The 15,480-nt window shown below is 35.8% G+C and overlaps 1 pseudogene; it reads left to right on the forward strand.

Moving 5' to 3' along the window:
• The first annotated feature begins 11,842 nt into the window (after positions 1-11,842).
• LOC100685005 lies at positions 11,843-12,922 on the forward strand (annotated as a pseudogene).
• Positions 12,923-15,480: the final 2,558 nt, after the last annotated feature.

The raw sequence follows: 15,480 nt of genomic DNA on the forward strand, positions 1-15,480 counted from the left end.
GATAAAGACCCTTCTAAAATCACAATCCTTATACCATTATTCTATTTAGAAATACGTGGTAATTCCTTAAATTAATTAAAAATCCAGTCAGTATTCAAAATTTCCCAATTGGTTACCTTTTCCCCCCAATTTTTTTTGCATCTTTTTGCTATTGTTTGCCATATTCTTCTGCTCCCTGAATTTCTTGTAAGCAGATAGTTAAATCTAGAGGTCTGGTCAGATTCATGTTTGATTTTTTATTTTATTTTGCCAGAATTATTTTTGAGTGTTACTGTGTACTTTCATCAGAAGGTAACTAATCTCTGGTTGCCCTTCATTTTATGGTATTAACAAACATCATAATCATTGCTTAGATTAATTTTTTTCATTATGTATTTACAAAATTGGAATATTTTAATTTTATTATTTCTTCTTCCTTTTTTAAAAGCTGGAATATGGCTGTAAAAAATCAGCTATTTGAATTGGTTACTCCAAAATTTTGTTCACAAAGAAAGGAATAAATGCTTGATTATTTAGCTTAGTGTACTAGTTTTTAACAGAATTAATTAACTTCCTAACATTCTTCTAAGGATACCACTACATTTATTTTTAAAATATACTTCTGAAATCATTTGACTTATTTCACTCCACTGCAGTTATTATTCTTTCTGAAATGCAAATCACCGCACCTTTGCCCAGTAGAAGAAGGCTCTTCAAGTTGACTACTGAGTACTATGACATGGCAATATATTTTAATAGTTTTATTACTATTATAAGATACCCCAGACACATCTTGTACATTTTCTTTGCCAGGCATGTAATCACCTATTTCTTTATGGAGCTCTGGTTTATTTTTATTGGGGAAATACATTAGATACTACAATGTAGGTGCTAGGGCTGCTTATTACGGCCAGGGTGATTTTCTTCTTTCCCTAGGACTTTTCAGTGGACAGAGTTAGGGAAATGTACCTTTTTGAAAATAGACTTTATTTTTTAGAACAGCTTAAGGATAATAGCAATATTGAATATAAAGTACAAAGAGGGGATCCCTGGGTGGCGCAGCGGTTTGGCGCCTGCCTTTGGCCCAGGGCGTGATCCTGGAAACCCGGGATCGAGTCCCACATCAGGCTCCCGGTGGGTGCATGGAGCCTGCTTCTCCCTCTGCCTGTGTCTCTGCCTCTCTCTCTTTCTGTGTGACTATCATAAATAAATAAATAAATAAAATTAAAAAAAAAATAAAGTACAAAGAGTTCCTATCTGCCCCTACACATGCACAGCCTCTCCTAGTATCAACATCTTCTAACAGACTGTACATTTGTCACCAATTTTGAAACTATTGACACATCATTATTATCCAAAGTACGTAGTTTATATTAGGGTCATTTTTGAATGCTGTACATTCTATAATTTTTAAAATATTTTATTTATTTATTCATGAGAGACAGAGAGAGAAAGAGAGAGAGAGAGAGAGGGAAACAGAGACACAGGCAGAGGGAGAAGCAGGCTCCATGCAGGGATCCCGATGTGGGACTCGATCCAGGGTCTCCAGGATCACACCCTGGGCCAAAGGCAGGGGCTAAACCACTGACCCACCCAGGGATCCCCTTTTCTATCATTTTGATAAATGTATAATGACATGTAACCATCATTATAGTACCTTACCGAATAGTTTCAGTGTCCTAAAAATCCTCTATATTCTCTTATTCATCCCTTCTACTGCAACACCTGGCAACCAATGATCTTTTTATGGTCTTTATACTTTTGCCTTTTTTGTAATGTCATATTGTTGTAATCATATGGAATATATTCTTTTCAGACTGCCACCTTTTCCTCCATGTGTTTTCATGGTTTGATAGCTCCTTTGTTTTTAGTGCTGAGTAATATTCCATTGTTCAGATATACCATGTTTATTTACCCATTCACCTACTGAAGGACATCTTGGTTGTTTTTAAGTTCTGACAATTATAAATAAAGGTGCTATAAACATCTGTGTATAGATTTTTGTGTGGACATGTTTTCAACTCATTTGGGTAAATACCAAGGAGCATGAATGCTGGATTCTATGATAAGAGTATGTTTACTTTTGTAAGAAACTGCCAATGTGTCTTCAAAAGTGACTGTACTACTTTCCATTCCCACCAGCCAATGAGTGAGAACCCTTATTGATCTACATCCTTGCTAGCATTTGATCTTGTTGTCAATGGTTTGGATTTTCACCACTATTTGTTTTTATTTAATAAAAAATGCATCTTAAGTTCATACTGATTATTTCCTTGGGTTACAAGTTTTAAGTCCATTGATTTTATGTTTGTATTTCTTTGTCTTGATCCATAAACCTTTTTTATTTTTTTTTTTGAGAGAGAGAGAGAGTGTGTGTGCGAGGATGCAAGCAGGGTGGGGGTGGGGGAAGAAGTGGCTGAGGGAGAGAGGTCAAGAGATACTTAAGCAGGCTCCATGCCCAGCATAGCCCAACATGGAGCTTGATTCAGGACCCTGAGACCATAACTTGAGCCAAAATCAAGAGTTGGATGCTTAACTGACTGAACCACCCAGGTGCCCCAAACCATAAGCCTTATTTCTAATGATATATACATAGATGTTTATCAGCCATATATACATAACATTTGAAAGATTCCATTCTGAGTAATAGTTTCCCAATTCTACATAAATTATTAATACGTATTCTCCTGAACATTCTCAGCAAGCCAAACCAAAAAAAAAAAAAAAAAAATCAGTGATAAGAGACATTGGAATCAGGATCTTATGACTATCATGCCTCTCTGATAGCATTAAACCTTAAGTACTATCCTTGATTATATTCCAAAAGCCAAATGACTTTGGGCCATTGAGAAGAAAAAAGCAGGGCCAGGTGAGCTCTGAAGACTGATGTAATTCATAACCACAATGTTATCTTTGCTTAATGTGTAAAATTTCTATTTTACAGAGTTCCCTTTTTGTTAAAATTGCTCCTATTCTTTTGTTAAGTGTCAACTAATTAAGTTTTATTTTTTCACTGTAAAACCTATAAAGAGAATAACTAATTTTACATGTAATAAAATACTAAGTGTGGGATATAATCACTTTGCATATGGCAATGAATTAGGAGAGGCTGCTCCCTCCCTTTTTAAAATAGGCTCCATGCCCAGTGTGGAGCCCAACATATGGCTTGAACTCATGACCCTGAGATCAAGACCTAGCTGAGATCAAGAGTTGGACACTCAACCAAATGAGCCACCTAGGAGAGACTGGGTGCCCCAAGGAGAGGCTGCCCTTGATCTTTTTTTAAAGAATTTTCAAGGAACCATTATGGATATAACTAGAATATTAAATTCTGAATATTGGACAGAATACTTCTGTGTTAGAGAGCGTATTAGGGCGAGACACCTAGAATACTTCTTTGAATTTGAAATAAATTTCTTCCTGCAATTAATTCTCAAGCCAAAGCTTAATTTTTCAGTGTGGTATACCCTGGAATTTGCAAATCTAAGCAAGATGTTTCATTTAGCTATCCCAGTCCCATTATTTTTATGTTAAATGATTTTTCTTTTTTGGGTGGTTTTGAATTAGCAGTTATGCAACCAAAGAGAATGATTGCTACTTAATCTTGGGAGCCATCATTATAAAATTACCAATCTGTCTCATTGCTTAACAATTGAGCATTCTGTTTTGTTTCCTGAGGGAGAAAATAAAATCACAAATGTGTTTAGTATGGTCTTGTCTTCCATATTCTATTCATCTACTCACGATAGAGGATAACTGATATTGCATAACCTAGCTCAATTTATACTTTCTGGTAATTAAACATTTAGTCTTAAACAGAGTTTTCATTAGTGTGATTTCATTATGTTTCACTCATACTTCATAAGTTGCAAAAAACCTTTAGAGGGGCTTTGAGACTACAGCTGGGAAGAAATAATATAAACTTCAAGTGAATGACTCTGTTGTTTTATGACTTTTATTTTAACATTACTTTCTAAAGTATATTGAAGAAATATATTTATTTTTTTCTTTACAGGAGAATGATTCTCATAGCTTAACTAATTATGTGGGAATATTAAAATATTTTTTAAGAATTATATTGGTAGTCCAAGTAAGACTCTCTTTTGGTCTATGACAGCAAAATAGGATGATCAATGTTTTCAAAATTCAAAAATTTGACCACATTACAGGTCCAATCCTAAGCAACACTTGATGTCCTATTAAAAGGTCTTTTACCTTAGATGTCACGATTTAAAATAATTTCTTAAAACTGATTAGCCAGAAAATGTTACTAGAATAAATGAGGGTGGTACCCATGGGAGGGACATGGAAGTAGGGAAGATTTTATTTTAATGTGAGATCAAATGTCTGTAAATTATTCCAAAATAGAATACCAATTTTAGAATTTAGGACAGTGGCCACAGGTGGAGGGTCTTCCCAGCTGGCACACTTCAGATCCCGTGATCTCTGCACTAATATGCACTACCTGTTTCTGATACTGATCAATCTTGGGAAAACTAAACTCATTTAAGAAATGTGTAGGATTTTCAACTACTTTTTGTTTCATCCATTTTAAAAGCCTCTTTTATAGACAGTAAGTGATGATAGAAGAGTATTATTCCTAACCTGGGTTATATAATTAATTTAGAACCTATTCAAATTTTAGAAGTAGTTCTTTCTAGTTTTTCCTTGTTAATACCATGGAGGACTTGAAGAAGAATCTTTTTGGAAATCTGGTGGGTTTCCAGATGGTGGACAGAAGTCGATAGCATTCAGTGTTTAAGTAGTATATAAAATTATGTCTAGGGCTGCATGAGAATGGGATCAGATTGGCAACCTTTTAGAGCCAAGAAGTGGAGTTTGGGGCAAGAATGTGAATGGATTATTTTAGCTGAATACCTAAATTAGGTTGAGTAGGGCAGTGAAACACAGTGAGATCCATAGGACCAGAGCTAGACCCTGCTGTGAAGATATCCCATAAATCAGAAAGCAATGAGTGCTGGAAAGGAAAGCCAATATATGATCTAGTAGAAAAAGCTGAGGTTCATGAATTACCAGATCACAAAGAGTAACAGAGTACAGGAAGTACTTAGTCTCTCTGTCAGTAATTTCTCAGGGCTCATAGTGTATTGATCATTAGGAACTTCTATTTGCAGTGTTTTTCACACTAGCTTCCTAGCCCACCCCTTCTGAAAATCATGTACAAATACATCTATAAATGCATTAGTGAGCCAGAAAAATATTAAGAGAAATCCTCAGAAGGCAAAAATTTGGTGAAGAACATGAATGCAGAGAGTTAAATGATCAAGCATCAAATCACTGGTTTCTCTAGGGACATCCAGTTATACATGGCTAGTTCCATGACCTTTATTTTGATGTCACAAAGCTATATCATGTTGCATGTCAGAAATCTAATAGGAGACCTTCCAGATAAAGCCAGATCAAGAAAGTTGCATCTTCTGTGAAAGAGTGAATACAAATTACATGCCATCTGTAGAGGTTCTGGATGGAGGGAGAAAGATAAAATCTCTCTTGAGAAATCTAAGTAAATATTGACCCTTGAGAGAATTTGTGGTCAAACCCCAACCCATAATACTGAAACTGAAAATCATCAAAGAAACAAAATCTTTGAAGTATCCAGAGGAAAAAAGATATATTAAATACAGGACACAACATTTTGGTCAACAGACTATTTCTCATCCTCAGTAATGCTGGCCAAGGAGACAATGGAATAATATCGTCAAAGTACTATGTGAAAATAAATCTTAAGTTACAATAACATTAACTAATAATATAAAGAAGAAAAGGGGGATAAAAAACATTTTCAGATGTATCCAGACTGACAGAGTTTTATCATTAATAACCTCTTACTAGAAATATTCTAAAGTAATTACTTTGCAAGGCTAGAAAATTGTCCTATGAGGAAAATATGTGATTAAGGAAGAAGTATTTGGTAAAAATGGATAAATATCAAAAGCTGTCTGTAAGACCAAAAAGTAATAATGTATGATTTTTGAGTAAGAAAAAAGACTAAACTCTGCAAAACAATAGCCTGTAGGTCAGTGTTGAAATATTAGAGTTAAATTCCATTGTTTGGGAGGATGAAAATAACTTTAGTCTTTGAAGAGTAGAGTGGGCATTTAAGATTTTATAGCAAACCTTAAAAATAACTTTAAAATTAGTAGAGAGAAAAAAAATGGAATCAGAACAAATCTCAGTCAAATCAAAAGAATACAAGAAAGGGGGAAGAAGGGTATGGACACATTGTATCATGAATCATCAACTATTATGGCTTCTCTTCTTACTGAAAATTGCACTTCCCTACCTCCTTGATATCAGGGGTTCATATCAGTTCTTACACGACTGCTATTTAAATATTTTAAAATTACAAATAAATAAATATTTAAAAATTAGAGCAGTTATGCAGATAAATGCTGTGTGTGTGTGTGTAAAATGTATCCTCTTACAAACTTACTTCTTCTCCACAAAATATCTGTTGACTTATGTGGTCCTGTGAGTGTTTTACTAAACACACCACAATTAACTCAATATACATTTAGTAAGAACCTACCATATGCCAGGATAGATCTGAGAGTACAGAAACTGTTAAAACTGGTACCTGCTCTTAAAGAACTTCTAGTCTAAGAATAACACTCACATAATCAAATAATTAAAATTACAATAATTTGGTTAATGCTCAACCTAAAAAATTTGATTCTCAAAATAAAAAGTCATCTAAGGAAAAGCTATCAAATAAAATACAAGATCTAGTTCTTAGTTCATACTTTTGCAACACTTTTCAATACTATCATTCTACATATAGCTAAGATTATCATGCTTTCAAAAAGAGCAAAGTAGGGGATCCCTGGGTGGTTCAGCAGTTTAGCGCCTGCCTTTGGCCCAGGGCACGATCCTGGAGTACCAGGATCAAGTCCCACGTTGGGATCCTTTAATGGAAACTGCTTCTTCCTCCTCCTGTGTCTCTGCCTCTCTCTCTCTCCCTCTCTCTCTCTGTCTCTCTCCACGTCTATCATAAATAAATAAATAAATAAATAAGTAAATAAATAAATAAATAAATCTTTTAAAAAAAAGAGCAAAGTAGAATGGAGAGTTGTTGCCATAATTTGTTTCAAAATTATTTCTATGAAGGAATTTATTTATGTACTTTAAACTGACCATAGAAAACAGAAAAGGACAAAACTGAAACAGAGAATGTGTCTTTACTTCTTGATCCTTCTCTGTAGCTGTTTTCATGGCTCAAATCAACTAAATGTTCCCCTAAATATTATGTACCTCCGAAGCCGTACTGATCTGAGTGAAAAATCAAATGGTTATTTTGGTACATATCATAAACACATCATATCATGTTTTAATCATATATTTAAAAAAATTAGGACACATAGTTGTATTGCCCCGATCTGCTTACTTTTTATTTTTTAAATTTTTTATTTTTTTTAATTTTCTTTTTTTTTAATTTTTATTTATGATAGTCAGAGAGAGAGAGAGAGAGAGAGAGAGAGAGAGAGCCAGAGACACAGGCAGAGGGAGAAGCAGGCTCCATGCACTGGGAGCCCGACATGGGATTCGATCCCGGGTCTCCAGGATCGCGCCCTGGGCCAAAGGCAGGCGCCAAAACGCTGCGCCACCCAGGGATCCCCTGCTTACTTTTTAATAAGCCATTCCTTCACACAGTGTTTCAATCTTGCTCAGAAGAAGAATTTTTATAAGAGTCTTGGGAAAATATGTTTCAATAAACTTATATTTCAAATACTTTTCTAAAATGAACACTGATCAAAACACTTCTTTAAATTATGCCAAATTGGGTCTTCTTCTAGGTCTTGAATATTGATATCTTGAGTTTCTCTGCTGATTGGTAGGAATAGAGAGAGAAAAGCAGTTATTTGGAATGGACACACATAAAGATAATACAGCAGAAGGGAAAAATTGTGGACTAAGAACAGAAGATTGGTAAGTGACTCTTAGGGACAGAAGTCACACTCGAATGGATTATTTAGATGTGGGAACCAATGTAGATGTTGCTATCCTGAGGACCAAAATAGCATGAGAAGCTGTTTTCACACTGGGTTTGAAGAGGCCAAGGGAAAAAGTATTATTGGAGCCTTGTGAGAATGGGAACCATGGCATTTCATCAGTAGTAGAGGCCATTGAAGGATGAGTAGCTGAGAAACTATGGCATTGAGGTAAGGAGGGAGCTGGGGAAGAAAGTACCCCTCCTTCTGCTTTCTTATCTCCTAGTCATGCCTCCCATTTGAGGCCAGAGGGTGAAGCAGCTCAGATAACAGAATCTGTAGCATTCATCCCCTTGGGTCACAGAAAACTGAAGAGAAAGGCGGGGAATGAATGTTATGGGAGACATTCACACAGATCACCAGAGGAGAATTATTAGTGCCTGATACTTACGAGTGCTTCAAGTTTTAAGTGAGATTTTCTATGTTCAAGTTTTTTGTAAACTGTGATAGCTCTAGCAAAGTCAGATGAAATTCTAACACATTTAACCAGACTATAAACCTCTCCACTATATCAAAGAAGAGCTGGAGGGACTGACTATTCCTTCATTTCTCCAGAGACTGAGTGTTATAACCTTTCCCACTTCTTTCCTTCTTCAAGGGTGCTCTTGAGATTTATTCTGAACACATTTTAACTGGGTAAAAATATTGAACATGGGAGAAACAGCTTACACTATGATTTGTCCTACCAATCACACACCCCAGTCTAGCCTAGAAATGACCCTAATTATAAATAGGTATTATCACAAAATATCTATCATTGGCTATATTACTTTTTCTTTCTCTGTGCCTCCTGAAAATATATTTCACAATGAAATAGCCTCATGATATGTTATTTACCATCATTTTATTTCTGTGTTGAATTTTGTTCCACTTAATAAAAGTTTATATTTTATAAAAGTGGAATGATGGCATGGATAAAAGCTACTACTCAGAAAAGCTTTTAATGTCAGAATTTTCTCATGTCAATCCCTGACACACTTACTGCTTTTTTGCCAGATGGGCTATGCCAAATCTCTGGACACTTGCTCAAGTCTTGATTAGTGTCTGATTCCCATCACAGCCATTTCCAGAGCTGTCTCTTAAGCTACTTCAAGAACCAGTGCATAATAATAATGCATTGCTTTTTGCATAGACAGTAAGTCCATAAAATTATCACATTCTGTTTTGGCAAACATGAGAGCTAAACTTTTATTTAGATTTCCAAAATTTTATTTTGCATGAGTAAATTGTATTCAAAACATAAAGTTACTTTATAGTGAACCTTTCTCATTTCTATTTACTTCTATTTTCTGCTACAGTTGTATCTATGAACTTCAGTCCTGGACCATAATTTGTGACCTACATTAGATCCCTCATTTCTCCTCTAGATTTCCAGAATCTTGATTTGAATGTTGCACTCATATTAAGACAGTTAATATGCTTTAAGGTGTAAGTACAAACTCTGGAATTAATGGAGGCTTAAGCAATTATTATCTTAAATGATAAGAAATCCAGGTGAAGATGGTTCCAGGGTTGGTTGAGTACCTCAAAGAAGTCATCAGGGACTCATATGTTTTTAATTTTTCCACTCTGCTTGTGAGTGATAGATTTTCTCCTTATCACAGATGGCAACAGCAGCTTGGGGAGGACAGGTTGCTTATCTTTTTATCAGGGAAAAAAACATTATTCTCTAAGCTTCTAGTAGACTTTTCTACTAGAAAAGTGGCTTATTGGCTAAAACAGGGTCATATGATCATTCTTAATCTAATCACCCACAAAGAGGCTTAGGGGTTTTATAATAGGCTGAAATGAATTATTATTTTCTTGGGGCTGGAATTGGAGCCTAAGCAGAAAACTCTAGATCTCTGGACAAAACCAGTGAAAGGATCCTGGGGGAGATCACTGTTGAGTTGGCAAACAAAGGAATCTGCTAGACACAGTACTTCTGTCATGTTTGTTGTACTGAATCTACTGCTTTGGCAAATATAGAAGCTTCCTTCTATTTCTCTCTCATTGCAATTTCCTTCTCTATCCTCCTAATATTATAGACACTAGAAAGTAAAACTCCACTATCTTATTGCTATGGATGGCCATGAGATACATTTCTGGCAAAGAGATCTGAGCCTAAGTGTCTGGGGAGGACTTCCTATTTTGAATAAGAAGGCAAAACACTGCAAGGTTTTTGTCCTTTGCCCTTCCTTTTTGTCTTTGTTCCCTAATTCTGCTCAGATACAGATGCTTGACTTGAGGTGCACAGCCAGCTTACAAACATGAGATTGGAATCCCACACTAAAGATAACAGAATAGGAGGAGCAGGATGAGTCTCGGAAGACACCACTGAGCCTCCCAACCAGCCTTGGATTTCTGGTGAGCGATAAAAAAATAAACAAGGGATAAAAAATCCTGTAATTATTTAAGCCATTATTTGTATATGATAGGTAGCAGAACACAGTTTCTAATCAATATATTAGCTATCTGGTTTGTTTAATTATTTTTATTGAGCTGGTTTGTTTCCGTGGTACCCTATGAAACACATAGGTATTTTTTAATCTTGACCTCATTATTCCATCTTGTTTTTTCCAAACCAACCAGTAGTTTCTAAAATGCAGTTTTGGAGGGGAATGGCTGGTCATTTCTCTGCTCAAAACAATTCCAGGGTAAATGCATCCAAGGCTTCTATCCCATGGGTCTTGCCGACATGTCCATATTTATCTCTTACTTTCTTCCTACTTATACAGTAGCCATGCCAGATTAGCCTCCATTAATCATATTCTCTATTCTCCTATCTGCTACTTTTCTCTTCATGCTGTTTTTCTTTGTCTAGAATATCTTTCAATACTTTTTATCAAATTGTTGAAATTTTCATCTTTATGACCTAATCAAAGTGAATTCTTCTCCAAGATATATCCTACTGCTCAGAAGAATGTCCCACACACAGGTAGTGCCAAATAAGTGTTAGCTATTATTATCTCTCCCTCTCTTGCATTATAGGAAATATACTTTTATTAAATATAAATGTGCTGTTTAAAAATACTTAATTCCATGCAGTTACTTGCCCCAGAAAATTTTGAACTCTTTGACGGTAGACTTTACTTGCATTGTAGGTGGTGAGTTAGTAAATTATACTCTACTTAAATTGGGTGCCATAACTTTTATCAGTTCTTGTTATAGAAGGATGGGTAAAACTAATCCATGACATGGAAAGTCTTAGCACATAGAGAATTCAGGGATGACTCTTGTACTATTCTTCACATGAAGATATGTAACTATCCACATTTAGTTTAATTTGGGCCATGTGTAGGATTAAAGTTTCTATGACTCTTCTTAATCCCCTCTTATCCGACTTTCAAAAGTTAATGCAGTGATCTGAATACGCCTATGGCTATTAAAGAAATTAGATACATTATTTATAAACTTCAAAAATAAGAGGAAGCAGGGCCAGATGGGTCCACTGGTGAATTGTACCAAATATATCAGAAAGAAATTGTACCAGTTCTCTACAATTTCTCTTAGGATATGGAAACAGGGATAATATATTCTAAATAATTCAATGAAGCCAGTATTACCCTAAAAACTAGACAGAGACATTATAAGAAAACAATACACCAAAATCAATAGATACAGAAAAAGCATTTGACAAAATTCAACATTCCAGTCATAATAAAAACTCTAAGTAAACAAAGAAGATAGGAAAATTTCCTCAACTTGTTTTTATCAGGGAAAAAACATTATTCTTGTTTTAGAACTTGTTAAAGTTGTTAAAGAACATCTACACAAAAAACGTATAGCTAATATAATACTTAAAGGTAAGAAACTTGAAACTTTCCTCTCTCCAGGCGTCCTTGTGGGAGTAACATCCTCTTTAAACCCTGAGTGGCAATCCCTGACGCACCACCGTGATGCCCAAGGAAGCCAGGGCGACCTGGAAATCCAACTACTTCCTTAAGATCATCCAACTTTTGGATGATTATCCAAAATGCTTCACAGTGGGAGCAGACAATGTGGGTTCAAAGCAGATGCAGCAGATCCGCATGTCCCTCCGTGGCAAGGCTGTCGTGCTGATGGGCAGGAACACCATGATATGCAAGGCCATCCAAGGGCATCTGGAGAACAACCCAGCCCTGGAGAAACTGTTGCCTCATATCCGGGGAATGTGGGCTTTGTGTTCACCAAGGAGGACCTCACTGAGATCAGGGACATGCTGCTGGCCAATAAGGTGCCTGCTGCTGCCCATGCTGGTGCCATAGCTCCAAGTGAAGTCACTGGGTCAGCCCAGAACACAGGTCTGGGGCCCGAGAAGACCTCTTTCTTCCAGGCTTTAGGCATTACCACTAAGATCTCTAGGGGCAGCATTGAAATCCTGAGCGATGTGCAGCTGATTAAGACCGGAGACAAAGTGGGAGCCAGCGAAGCCACACTGCTGAACATGCTGAACATCTCCCCCTTCTCCTTTGGGCTGATCATCCAGCAGGTGTTTGACAATGGCAGCATCTAGAACCCTGAAGTGCTTGACATCACAGAGGAAACTCTGCATTCTCGCTTCCTGGAGGGTGTCCGCAACGTTGCCAGCGTATGTCTGCATGATAGGTTACCCGACTGTTGCATCAGTGCCCCATTCTACCATCAATGGATACAAGCGGGTCCTGGCTTTGTCTGTGGAAACTGGTTACACCTTCCCACTTGCTGAAAAGGTCAAGGCCTTCTTGGCTGGTCCATCTGCATTTGTGGCTGCTGCTCCTGTGGCGGCTGCCACCACTGCTGCACCTGCTGCTGCTGCAGCCCCAGCCAAGGTTGAAGCAAAGGTAGAGTAGGAGGAATTGGACGAGGACATGGAATTTGGTCTCCTTGACTAATCACCAAAAAGCAACCAATTCAGCCAAGTTTTTGTGAAACAAGGAAATAAAGGCTTACTTCTCTTAAAAAAAAAAAAAAAAAGAAACTTGAAACTTTCTCACTAAGATCAAGAACAAAGCAAAATTGTTCCTTCTCACTACTGCTTTTCATCATTGTGCTGGAAGTTGTAACTAATGCAATACAAGAAAGGGAAATAAGGGGTATGCAGGTTGGAAAGGAAGAAATAAAACTGTATTTGCAGATGACATGATCATTTATGTAGAAATTCTGAAAGAATAGACAAAAAATTCCTGAAAATAATAAGTGATTACAGGCAGGATTGCAGGATACTAGGCTAATATGTCAGTCATTTCCCTGTATATTAGTAATGAAAAAGTGGGATTTTAAATGTAAAAAAATACAGTTTCTATTAGCACTCCTCCAAAATGAAATACTTAGGTATAAACATAACAAAATATGTATAAGATATAAGGAAAACTACACAACTCCAATGAAGATTTCAAAGAATATTTAAATAAATGAAGAGAGGTTCTTTACTCATGGATAAGAAGACTCAATATTGTCAAGGTGTCAGATTTTTTTTCAAGTTGATCTATAGATTCAATGCAATCCCTATCAAAATCCCAGCAAATTGTTTTGTGGGTATTGATAAACTGATTTTAATATTTAAATGAAGAAGCAAAAGACTCAGAATAGCCAATACAATTTTGAAGAAGAACAAAGTTGGAGGAGAAACACCACTTGACTCTAAGACTTAATAAAAAGCTATAGTAATCAAGACACTGTGATGTTGGTGAAATAATAGATGAATAGATAAATGGAACAGAATAGAGAACCCAGAAATAGACCTACACAAATATAGTCTGCTGATCTTTGACCAAAGAGCAAAGGCAATAAAATGGAGGAAAATAGTATTTTCAACTAATGGTAATGGAACATGGGAGAGAGATTCTTGATGTAGACTTTATACTCTTCACAAAAATAACTTAAATAAATCACAGACATACATGTAAAGTGTAAAACTATAAACCTCCTAGAAGATTACATAGGAGAAAACCTAGATGACCTTGAGTATGGCAATGACATTTACAAAGAAATTATTTATAAAGTAAATAATTGTTAAGCTGAACTTCATTCAAATTTTAAAAAGTCTACTCAGCAAAAGACACTGTCAAGAGAATGTAAAGATAAGCCACAAGCCAAGAGAAAATATTTACAAAGACATATTTGATGAAGAGCTGTTATCCAAAGTATTCAAAGAACTCTTAAACTCAACAATAAGAAAACAAACAATCCAATTAAAAAATGGGCCAAAAATCTTAATAGACTCCTCATCAAGGAAGATATACAGATGGCAAATAAACATTTGAAAAGATGCTCTATGTTTTATGTCATCTGGGAAATGAAAATTAAAGCAGGATACCACCACACATCTATTACACTAGCCAACATCCACAACTGAGATCATCAAATGATGGCAAGGATATGGAACAACATAAATTCTCATTCATTGCTGTTGGGAATGTGCTCCTTGATAGTTCCCAAAGAAGTTGATAACTTATGTCCACACAAAAATCTGTATATGCATGTTTTTAGCAATATTATTCATAATTACCAAACTTGAAAGCAATCAAGATGTTCTTCTGGAGGTGAATGGATGACCTGTGGTACATCCAGACAATGGAGTATTATGTAACACCTAAAAGAAAAGAGCTATTAAAGATGTAGAAGAAACTTAAATATATATTACTAAGTAAAAGAAGTCAACCTGAAAAGATTGCATACTTATGATTCCAACTCTATGATATTCTAGAACAGGCAAAACTATGGTTTCAGTAACAAGATAACTGGAAATTCCGGTTCTCCGGAGTTTAGGGGGAGAGAAGGATGAATAGGTAGAGCACAAAGGATTTGTAGGGCAGTGAAAACTACTCTGTATGGTGCTGTAATGATGGACACATGTCATCATACAGTTGTCCAAACCCACAGAATATACAACACCAAAAGTGAACCCTTATGTAAACTATGAATTCTAAGAATGATGATGTGTCAGTGTAGGTTAACCAATCTTAACAAATGTATCACTTTGATGGGGGACACTGATAATGTAGGAGGCTATACATAAATCACAGCAGGGCATATATGGGAAATCTGTGTACCTTCCTCTCAATTTTGTCATGAATCCAAAACCACCCCCCCAAAATGAAGTCTATTATAAAAAGTTAATGCAGTACATAATTTTCTTTTTTTCTTCATGATGACATGCATATATTCTAAGATCCTGAAATAATATATGAAAAATTAGTTAAATTGATGAAAATGATAGCAACTATGAAAAACTACTGGTATTTGTAAACCACTAACTGGAAAAACAATATTAATATGTTAACTAATTGAACATCCTATGCAGATTGACAGCATGCCTTTTTTTATATTAATAGGGTAATATTAAATGATCATCAAATATGAAGTAGAGACTTTAAGAGATGATGTCTTTGTTTTTACTATTTATTTATTTAATTTTTTTAAAGATTTTATTTATTTATTCATGAGAGATATAGAGACATATACAGAGAGAGGCAGAGACATAGGCAGAGGGAGAAGCAGGCTCCATACAGGGAGCCCCATGTAGGACTCAATCCCGGGACTCCAGGATCAC

The sequence above is a fragment of the Canis lupus genome, chromosome 12, assembly GCF_011100685.1.
Source record: "Canis lupus familiaris isolate Mischka breed German Shepherd chromosome 12, alternate assembly UU_Cfam_GSD_1.0, whole genome shotgun sequence".
NCBI lineage: Eukaryota > Metazoa > Chordata > Mammalia > Carnivora > Canidae > Canis > Canis lupus.